At 47.2% G+C, this 11,158-nt stretch overlaps 1 pseudogene; it reads left to right on the forward strand.

The window, feature by feature from the left end:
- Positions 1 to 10,435: 10,435 nt before the first annotated feature.
- On the forward strand, positions 10,436 to 10,907 carry LOC138513072 (large ribosomal subunit protein eL32 pseudogene; annotated as a pseudogene).
- The last annotated feature ends 251 nt before the right edge of the window (positions 10,908 to 11,158 follow it).

Here is an 11,158-nt window from a genome sequence, read left to right on the forward strand (position 1 = left end):
GCTAGGATTTCATCAAGTGGATGATATGATGTGGCATTTATAACTTGCCTCTACACAAGTGTTTCAAGGCGCGACAAGGCAAGGGGGATGTGTAGGGGGAGTTGGGGAAACTGGAAAGAGGGTTAGATAGAGGTTGTGGATGGGTAAGGTGATGTAGGGTAAGTACTGCTCCTCGGCTTCTGCGCATTCCTGGTTGGGGCTGCTTCCTCCTTTCTCATTCACACTACACACTGTGTGGCTTTTCTCATACACTTTCTCATGCACACACCACACTGTGATCCTGTTGCCTGTTTCCTCCAAGCGTTACACAATTCCCATTAATGTTGCACAATGCCACTTAAAATGGGTTAAAGCATCACAATAGCTGAGTAGAAGAAAATAAATACAGGGAGACAGCTTTGAGGAGTGTCCTGGTTTCCTCCAAGATACGGGCTGTGACCTTTGAGTTCGATGAGCAGCTGAAAAGTAAAGCTGTGAGAGAGTAGGTATGATACAGCCTTCAAACAACGAGTTATACACAACCGAGGAAGCGTTTGTTGACTACTATGGGCTCTGCTTCACGTGCAGTCTGGTTTTGCATAGTAAGTAACATGCTGGGTTACGGGTTAATACGAGCCACTCATGAACTGTGGCATCCGGAGTTATGTCAGCGTTTGGTAATACTGGGTGTGGTAGCGCTGGTCTCAAAGCGCGAGTTAGTCATGGTTCACATTAACAACATTTGCATGCAAGGTTTGCAAGGCGAGGTGAGCATTCAGTGGTCAGACTTATCTACACTCAGGGCAGGGGTAGGTATTTATCCGGTGGATGCTTGGCCCCTGCTTGCGTCCCTGCTCTGGTGTAGATATTGTGGGTTGCGCTGGGTACGCGTGACTTATCTGCACTTAGGGCAGGGTCTGGAAGGATCCGGTGGGGTCTTGGCCCCTGCCCGTATTCCCCGCTCTGGCACCCGCTGCTCAACAATGCATTATAGATTCCCCACCAGGTATCTCTTCACTTATCTATTTGATGGCAAGGGGGTGAGTATCCGATCTGTTGGGGCAGAGCCCCTCGCACATGCTCCTTTTGCCGGAGCTAAGCGCAGCATGTCTTGCTTGGTATAAGTCTTGAGTGCAAGCTCCGGGCTGGGGCTGCGCATGCCTGTTTAACGGTGGGCGCCCAAGATGGTTGGTGTTTTGTAGTTCCCAACATCATAGGACTTGTAGTCCATAACGAGTTCCAGTATTTTTGCCTGCAATGGGGGCAAATTAACATTCTGCAAGGATGCCTTTGCCCTAGTGCTGGATGTTGCTTCTGTATTGTGCCTGCCACATATCTGATAACACCCTTCTGCTGTATGTTTGTCCTTTGTGGCAACTGCTGAGATTGCTGAGATGACTGCCCCTGACACAATGTTCATCCACAGCGCCACCATCCTGCAATGGGTATAATCCCTGTATTTTGGAAAGAAGTATTGATACTCTGGGGAGGAGGAGCCAAGGGCGCTGTTCCCTCCCCTTCATGCTGATTAAGCATCCACTTTCTCGCTGGTGGCTCTTCCGTTCCATCCCCATACATCTTCCACAGTTCTAATATGGCTAATCATTTTTGTAACTTCTACCCTTTGTGTGCTGCATGTAAATATGTTGTCATGTGTTGCAGTACTGATCTCGAAAGAGTATCTTTATGTGGCCAAGGCATAAACATCTCGCCTGCAGTGTCCCGAACCCACTGGGAGTGCTACTTGACAATTGTGTCCTTGTACCGGGGTAATACTTTACATAAATAAGGGGAGTGTCTACCATGATTACACGTCACACTTTAATAAACCAATACTTACTCAATCTCTGTTTTAGTTCCGCCTACTCCCTATTCGGGTCACAGGAAGGTAAACTAGGTGTTTTGGTCATTTGTGTGGGTTGGTCAGGAAACAGGGCAATTCTGGGATGTGTAGCTTTCTTGTGACAGTCCCCTGCTAAGTGAATGGGTTGCATTGGGATGTCTTAGGCTATCCACAATATAGCTCCTCCAGGGGCACCATCCTAGACCATAGGGGGGTCCCTAGCATCTAATAGTTACACACTGCCAGCCCCCAATGCCAAGCAGCGAACCTCATCACATTCTCTATTTATTAATATATATTTTCGTTTGTTATGTTAAGTAATCTTCCCATGGTACATCCTTCCTGTTAAAGAATAAACAGCAACCGTTTACACTGGCATTAATGGGAAATGTGTCTTAATTCCTCCACACAGTTCCAGTAATAGCATCCAGCTTCTGAAGAGTATGGTAACTTGAATAATTATTCAGGCGCCTTCCTGGTTGCTGCTCTTTTTCCCTACTTAAGGAGCCCCCCAGCCTCTTTTCCTTGCAGATGGGGAGCAGGTGCAAGTGGAGCTAGGTCACCTGGCCTAAGCACCACCCACCTGGTGCCTTCCTGGTTGCTGCTCTTTTTCCCCACTTAGCAAACCCCGCCCACCTGGTGCCTTCCTGGTTGCTGCTCTTTTTCCCTACTTAAGGAGCCCTCCAACCTCTTTTCCTTTGCAAATGGGGAGCAGGTGCAAGTGGATCTTGGTCACCTGACCTAAGCCCCGCCCACCTGGTATCTTCCTGGTTGCCGCTCTTTTTCTCTACTTAGCAAACCCCGCCCACCTGGTGCCTTCCTGGTTGCTGCTCTTTTTCCCTACTTAAGGAGCCCTCCACCCTCTTTTCCTTTGCAGATGGGGAGCAGGTGCAAGTGGATCTTGGTCACCTGGCCTAAGCCCCACCCACCTGGTGCCTTCCTGGTTGCCGCTCTTGTCCCCCACTTAGCAAGCCCTGCCCACCTGGTGCCGTCCTGGTTGCCGCTCTTTTTCCCCACTTAGCAAGCCCAGCACAACTGGTGCCTTCCTGGTTGCCGCTCTTTTTCCCTACTTAAGGAGCCATCCAGCCTCTTTTCCTTTGCAGATGAGGAGCAGATGCAAGTAGATCTTGGTCACCTGGCCTAAGCCCCGCCCACCTGGTGCCTTCCTGGTTGCCACTCTTTTTCCCTACTTAAGGAGCCATCCAGCCTCTTTTCCTTTGCAGATGGGGAGCAGATGCAAGTGGATATCGGTCACCTGACCTAAGGACCACCCACATTCTTAGCCCTGCCTCTTCCTTCCTGCTCTTAACTCTTAGATCAAGGGCGTCTTTTGCCCGGGCGTCCGAAGCGAAGGGAAAATAAAAGGGCAATTCCTGTTTGGACCTGTTTAGACCAGGAGGATCCAGGGGTCAAACCCCTGCTCAGACAGCAGGTAAGCATGCACCAACGTGTGTTTACTCCCTCTGTCCCCACAGGCCATCCCCACCCCTCTGGTCCCCCCGTGATGTTCTGTGTTCCCCCCCTTCTCGCACACAGGTGTTGCCTGTTTTGCTTGATTTTTCTACCCTGCTCCCCCTAACCCCTCCAGCCTACTTCTGCAGGAGTCTGTCCTGATACATTCTGATTTCACCATCACTGTCTTGTGGCCAATGCTGGATTTGACTTTTATGGACTTCATTCATTCACGGTGCGTCACCCTTCCTCATGGTGGCCCTGAATCACGCTGTTCCCATCTTCATTTTGTATCCGGGGTTGCAACATTATGTGTTACTACTGACTTCTGCAATTGTATTCACTCTCCCCTCTTGCTTCTCCATCCTTTTTTACTGCTTACTGTTCTCTCCTCTTCTCCCTTTCTCCCTTTTCCTATCTCCTCCTCTTCTCCCCTTACTTTCTTCTATGCACTTACTCTATCAGAATTGTCCCTGGACCTAGCATGATAGCAACCTCGACTGTCTCCTCCCCCCTCCCTTTACTTGTTCCCTCCCCCAGCACTATCTGAAATGTTGTCAGGCCTACTACGATATTCGCTTGTTTTGTTCCTTCCCTCCCTTTCTGCACCCCTCTCCCTCACCTTTTGTTTTCTCCAGCCTTACCAGAAAAGTACGGTAGTTGCCTGTCTGTTTCCATTTCCTTCCCACGCTCCCCCTCCCTTCCTTATCTATGTCTTATCTCTTGCACTATCTGAAATGTTGTCAGGCTGAGTAGATAGTTAATTTCACATCCTTACTGTTCATGGCCTGTAAGGATGTCATTGTATTTTCCCTTGTTCCCTCCCTTGCCTTGAAGCGCTTTGAAACACATTGTGTATATGCACTACATAAATAAACTATCATATCATTAGCTTCCAAAGAGTATTCTGCTTTTGTGCAATAATTGTCACTTCACTCCATTGCTGGGCAGCCAATTACTTCTCGTAAAATGTGTTTCAGTTGCAGTAATCCTGCCGTAATTCCTAAAAGGATTCTAATCTTTCAGACAGTACAAGAGAGCCAAGAGCTCGTTTAATGCCAGTATTATGCAGAATTATTAATTTTTCCAACCCTGAGATTAACATCATCCTTTGTGGGTTTGACCATACCCCACAAGTATCAGATCATGGACTATTACTCAAAACCCTTCATTACCTCATGTGGAGTTAATGATGACAGTGCCATGATTGCCATACATCGCCTGTCTATTGGACAGCTCTTGAATACTCCGAGGTTCATAGCAAAGCGTAGGAAGGAATTAGCATTTGAAGTGTTACCCACTGAGTAATACCCAAATACAACTTTGATACATTTAGAGCCTTAGAGGGACAATTAAAAGGGTACGTTCACAGGGGAGAGAGCCTGAGGCGCAAGAGAATTGTAAATAATTATGTTGGTCAGTAATGCTCTTTCCCCACCCGACTTGTAATTACAAAATCCCAGCAATGTTTCTGAAAGCACTGGGTCGGGAACTCAAGGAGGGCAACAGAAGGTTATGCTGAGAACGGGTAGGAATGGCTTGGGTCTCAAACAGTTTAGTGGCTCATGTTAGGGCTGGGGGAATGACGTGCTATGCCCTCTGTGGCGCCGTTTCCACTGGAGTGTGCTCATTCTCCACGTGGGGTGGATACAGGCATATGAATCCAGGTGCACCGGCGGGTTCCTGTGCCTTTGTATATACTATGCAGAATATCCGAGAGGACCTATGCTTTGTGAGCATACTTGCAACGCAGTGATCCGTAATATGGCCATAAAGACGAGGAACCAGGACCGTACCGGCTGGTACCGGACCGAGTTAATAGGATCCTCGTCATTACGGAGTTGGGAGAATATGCGCGGCGCTGCTCCAAACTGCAAGAGAAGTTCCTTTAAAAAAATACATTTTTAAAAACATTTCACTTCGCCTTTAGCACCCCCGTGTTGTTGGTTACTCGTGGGTGCTAAGGAGAAAAGAAAAAAGAAAGGAAAAACGTACCTTTATTAATTCAGCCCAGCGATGCAGCAGCTGCATCAGGCAGACGTCGCTCGGAGGACTGAAGAAAGGTAAGCGTTTTACAATTGTTTATTTCACTTCGCCTGTAGCACCTGCGTGTCGCTATGGGCAAATTAAAAATATATTTTTTTAAAGAAAACCTGTACATGTATTCAGTCCTGCGATGCCGCGTCTGCAACACGAGAGACGCAGACGTGGCTGGGAGGACAGAAGCATGATAGACTTTTAAAAAAAATGGCACTTCGTCCTTATCACCCGCAAGTAGTTGCTCGCGCGCGCTGTATATGGTGTGGGGAAGGGGGTAAGCGGAAGCAAGAGAGGCAAGGGGCGCGTAGCGGTGGGAACGCGGGCTCATACCAGAGAATCCGGCCCGCGTCCCGAGCTTCCTGGTTGGTCAGCGCCCCCTGCAGGTTGCTAATGGCAGGTACCATTAAAAACACATGGTGGCTGCCTGCATCAGAATATTTATGCAGACAGATTCCCGGTACTGTTTCCAATCCATGTGTGGAATCGGAATCAAAAGGGTCCAATTACAGCAAAACTTGCGAACACCATGTTTCTTTGGCTTTGTATGCATACATACTATTTTGCACCTTAGAAGTTAAAATAAGGTTGTTAGTACGGTTAAGTACTGGGCAAACGTTCTGATTTATTTGTACATTTTCTCTGTCCTCCTTATAGGTTGGTCTTTCTAAAGATGAAATGCAACATTAACAATGTTATGCAGAGCAAAAGTGAAAAAACAAAAATGTACCAAGCTGAAGGGAAGCAAAACATGCTTTTAAAAGCATAATTCAGATATCTCTCCCCAATTTAGACGACTTCATTCACTCCTACAAAATGGCTGCCCATTTAACAGAACCTTCACCAGGATACAATTCTTCTGCTTCATAGAGCAGCGACTGACATGTATCTTCAAGATCTGACACTGTCGGACCGCTAAAGCTCTCCATAGCAAGATCTAAACAAGAGAACGCAAAGTCAAAACATTGTCAAATATATGATACCAATGGAAAATATGAAAAAAACAAATAAACAGTCCATAGGCACCCCTCTGCGAGAACGAACATGGCCCATTGAACTGTTCTTTGGGAAGGTACCCACTCAAGAGTCCGCAGCCACACTTTAGCTCACTGTACCTTTCACAGATGGAAATAACCATTTGCATATCAGGCTTTGTCCCGCCCATATGGGCAGTGCAGCACCGAAATGCTATGTCAATCCCCTTCTGAACAAGAGTACCATCAGCAAACCCATACACGTGTTTCAGCCTTGTTGGGCCTCATCAGTGAGGTGGAGCTGTGCCTCTCTGAGCACAGTGATCAAGGGGTCTGTTAGGCAGAATTATATGCAGCACCCTTTGGGAACACTGCACACAATTAGGACAAGTGGCAGCACAAATTCACCTTTGGTACAGGCCTGTACTACACAGTAAAAGTGGTAGCAATGGCTGAGCAGCCAGACTTAGCTCAAGAGCAAGTGAGCAGCATCAATAGTTGCACAAAGGACAGCAGTTACTATGATTCAGGCAAACACTGAGGTTTCTGAGTAAAATATATTTATTTACACGTCAGTTGTATAACATTTCACTAAAGTAAAGCAGTTCAAAAAGCACACTCTTACTAAACCACACCACTCCCAATAGTTTCCAGACAAGTTAAGCTCACAAAATGAAGTGGGAGCAAAATGGCACTCTAGTAATTGAAAAGGGAGGGAAAGACAAAGTTAGGTAGAAATTGAGCAGCACAAACATGTGAGTACGCAGGGCAATCTAGAAAGAGGAACTACAGTGATGGAATCAAATCAAATAGGATTTAGGGCCAAAGTCAACAGGACAAAAGCCTTTTGCTCAAGATCACACAGTTCAGGGTAGTTCGTGGTTAAGTCTTTGCCAAGAGTTCCGGACGAAGTTGGTCGGCAGAAAAGTACGTTTAAAGAGTAGGGAAGGACAAGCCCTCGGATTGGAGAAATATTTCACACACTTTCATCGCAGCTGAACAAAACGAACAACCAGTTTTGCACAGTACCTTTCAATGGAGACGAAGCTGTAGCTGAGGCAGACGTTCCTGGTAGTTCCTGCAGGCTCACGGTTCCTGAAGCGACTGTCGGACTGACACGAAGTAGGAAGACTGGAGGGTCCTGCACAACCTAGGGAAGAAACCAGCAGCAGAGCAAAGCAACGAATAAAAGGTGCACTCCTTTAAACCCAAGCAGGGTCCAACCTTCCTGGCTATCAGGCCCACTGTAGCTCTGTACAGCGAATTCGACCAGAGGAGGGAGTCCTGGCTTGCAGTTGGGGCAAACTGGTGGGTCCCACCAGCTCAGGGGAAGAAGATTCCTGGAGGATCTTCTCTGTCGTTGGAGTTCGAGGATTCAGACCTGCAGCAGGGCTTCACCAGGCGGTTCAGTCGTGGTAGGGGTCCTCTTCCGTCAGCTCCTCATTGGTTATTTCATTCCAGTGGCGACTCTGCCTTTCCAGACCCAGAGACCTGCTTTTTATGCAGTTTTTCCCCATTCACACAGTCTGGCTGTCAATCACACAGCGGGGTGGATGTCCTGCTGGGACAGTCACCACAGCCAATCATGTCAGAGTGCGACATGGGTCTCCAAGGAGACCCTGTGCAAGGAGTCCTAAACCCCTCCCTCACATCCTGTCCCCCCAGACATACAGGCACCCAAGGAGGGCTTCTACGTAGAAGCCCGCGAAAAGACGGTGAACAAAGGAATCAAACCTGGTTTGGCGCGCAGAGTAAAACATGAGAAAGACTTTTACAAAAAGAAATGGCGAATAAACCCAGCCGGAACCGTAATAAAACATATATGGTCTAGCGGGTTTAAGTTCGAGGCTACCAAGATAGTCTAAAACAATACCAAGGTTATTTAAGATAACCATAGTAGAAAAAATAGGGTATTTACCACTGCCACCAGCCAAGTCTTGATGAAAAGGGAGCGAAACAATGCTGCAAGAGAAACAGACAGAAAGGGATAAGTATTAACCCTTTTCAGTACTCCATGTAAAATGGTTTGTACTGGGTCTGTGGTTTTACAGAGGCTAATAAAGTTGATGGCAACTTTATGTGTTCTGGGAGACAGTAGTCAGTCCCAGAAAAATGGAGTCTGAGTTGGGAAGTCTAAAAGACAACCCTGTGTCACTGCACTGAAGGTGCTGTGTAACACACAGTAAAACGATGATGCCTGTGGAGTAGGTGAGGCTCCAAAGTCTAGGAACACAAACATGTTAAACACATACTGCAAAACACATGTAAGAGTGGGAAAAAGGCTCACACTCTTACCAGGTGAAAAAAAATAGAAATCTAGCAAAGCTGCTGACGGATTAAGTAGGTAAGGGAAATTAGCCATTCTTGAGAATTCTCCCTAACAGGGTCCACGTCTGGAGGACCCTAGGAAACTTAGGGTGACTAAACCTAAGTCCCTTAAACAATCAAAAATTAGTCCATAGGCGCCATACTTTAGCTGACTGTACCTTTCAGAGGTGGTAAATTCCCATTTGCATATCAGTCTTTGTCCCAACCACATGGGCAGTTCAGCACCGAAATGCTATGGCAATTCCCTTCTGAACAAGAGAACCAACAGCAACCCCATACACGTGTTTCAGCCTTGTTGGGCCTCATCAATGAGGTGGAGCCGTGCCTCTCTGAGGACAGTGAGCGAGGGGTCCACGTCTGGATGACCCTAGGAAACTTAGGGTGACTAAACCTGAGTCCCTTAAACAGACAATCGAGTGGGTACCTTCCCAAAGAACAGGTGAATGGGCTCTGTTCATTCTCACAGAAGGGCGCCTATGGACTATTTTTTGATTCTTTATGGGACTTAGGTTTAGTCACCCTAAGTTTCCTAGGGTCATCCAGACGTGGACCCCTTGCTCACTGTGCTCAGAGAGGCACAGCTCTACCTCACTGATGAGGCCCAACCAAAAGAAAAAAAATAAGAAAAAGGGCCCCTGCGGCGGAACCGACCCACGTTGGAGGGCCGAACTGACACAGCAGGGCTGAAGTGGACCAGGCGGCAAGTTAACAGGTAAGTGGGGGATGGGAGTGTGGATCAAAAACATTTTTTTTAAAGAGCACAAAGCTGTGCCGTACATCATACGATATGATGTTTCATGCAGTCAGCTTTTTTCCTATCGATTTCCCACAATCGATTTTTTTCCAGTCAAACATACCCAAACCGTGCCAATAAATAGTCCTGCTGCATAGGAGTTGGTTAGGAGAAGCTGGCATGGTTTCCGTTATGCTGTAGATGTTGGCATGTAAATAGAATACTGTGTCACAGATGGCTCCAATAGTTCAATGACTCAGGTGTAGAGATTAGGCATTTTATTATCAATATCACTGATTTGGTGATGGAATGACAGTAGGTAGACCAGACTTAAGGTGTCCCTGATCTCACCCTTCTCTTTCCTGTGGGCCCCCTCCTCCTTAGCCCAGGAGTCCCAATTTCCCAATAGGATGTGGTACACAACTAGAAATAGGTAGCCCCTACTGCTTGGGTCTTACCTGTTCTTGTAGTGATAACCTTAAGGCTGTAGCCTTCTCTGCCTTCCTCCCTCTGTGGCTACCCAGGGGTTTCTACCCTGATGGTTTCCCTCATGACGGATTTCAAGGATGTTTGGAGGATGTTTGTTCCTCAATCTTTGCACTCTCTATCATAATTTCCTCTCCCTGATCTTTCTCCACCCTTCTCTTTCTTCTAACCTCTCCTCTCTCCTCTCTCTTACCCCTTTCTCTCTCTCTTTTCTCCACCCCTTTGAGCTCCCTAGGACCTCGTTCTCCCACTATGCTCTATCTCGTCTCTCTCCTTAACCTCCTCTCCTTCTCTCTTTCTCTACATAGTCCCTCTTTTCTCTCGCTATCCCTCTCTCCTCCAGATCTTCTTATGGTTTTTCCTCACTCCGCTCTCTTTTTCCCAGTCCTCCCCTCCCACTACTTCCTCATCCATCCTCACCACCACACATACTCCCTCTCTTCTACTACCAACCCCCCTCTTGATCGCGCCTCTCTCTCCACTCTGTGCCACTCGTAACTACCATTATCTACACCCACCCCTCCCCCTACTTTCACACTCCACGCTCTTTCACGCCTTTTTCTTCTCACACACTCTGACACATACACTACCAATACTGTACTCTTCCTTCAGCCTCTCGACTGAGCAGGCGGACGTTTTTGAGCCGCAATCATGGCTGCCTTAAGACCTCTTATCAAACCGAAGATACTCAAGAAAAGAACCAAGAAGTTAATTTATCACCCGTCTGATCGTTATGTTAAGATTACGCGAAATTGGAGCAAACCAAGGGGTATTGATAACAGAGTTTGCAGAAGGTTTAAGGGACAGATTCTGATGCCCAACATTGGTTATGGTAGCGATAAACGGCCAAGCACATGTTACTGTCTGGATTCCGCAAGTTTCTCGTACACAACGTGAAGGAACTGGAAGTGCTCATGATGAGTAACAAGTCTTTTTGTGCTGAGATCGCCCACAATGTTTCATCCAAAAACCGCAAGCCCATCGTAGAGAGGGCTGCTCAGCTCGCCATCAAACTCACAAATCCAAACGCCAGATTGCACAGCAAGGAGAACGAGTAGACTGTCCTCATGTCTGTGCAGCTCTGTTTGTCAAATAAAAAAACTGTAAACTCCACAAAAAAAAATACAGACACTACCAATACTATAATCGCTCAAGGCATGCGACTGCTTTCTCTCAGACTAAATACCTTACCTACACACTCACCCAACTCTTTCACTTTCTTCTGAGCTCTCAGCTCCACCTTCTGCTCTTTACCACCTGGTCTCTTGGTCCACCAACTCTCCTCCTGACCTCACCCAAACACCCCTCATCCATGGTACTGAGTGT

This window comes from Ambystoma mexicanum, chromosome 12, assembly GCF_040938575.1.
Source record: "Ambystoma mexicanum isolate Mex_15411 chromosome 12, UKY_AmexF1_1, whole genome shotgun sequence".
NCBI lineage: Eukaryota > Metazoa > Chordata > Amphibia > Caudata > Ambystomatidae > Ambystoma > Ambystoma mexicanum.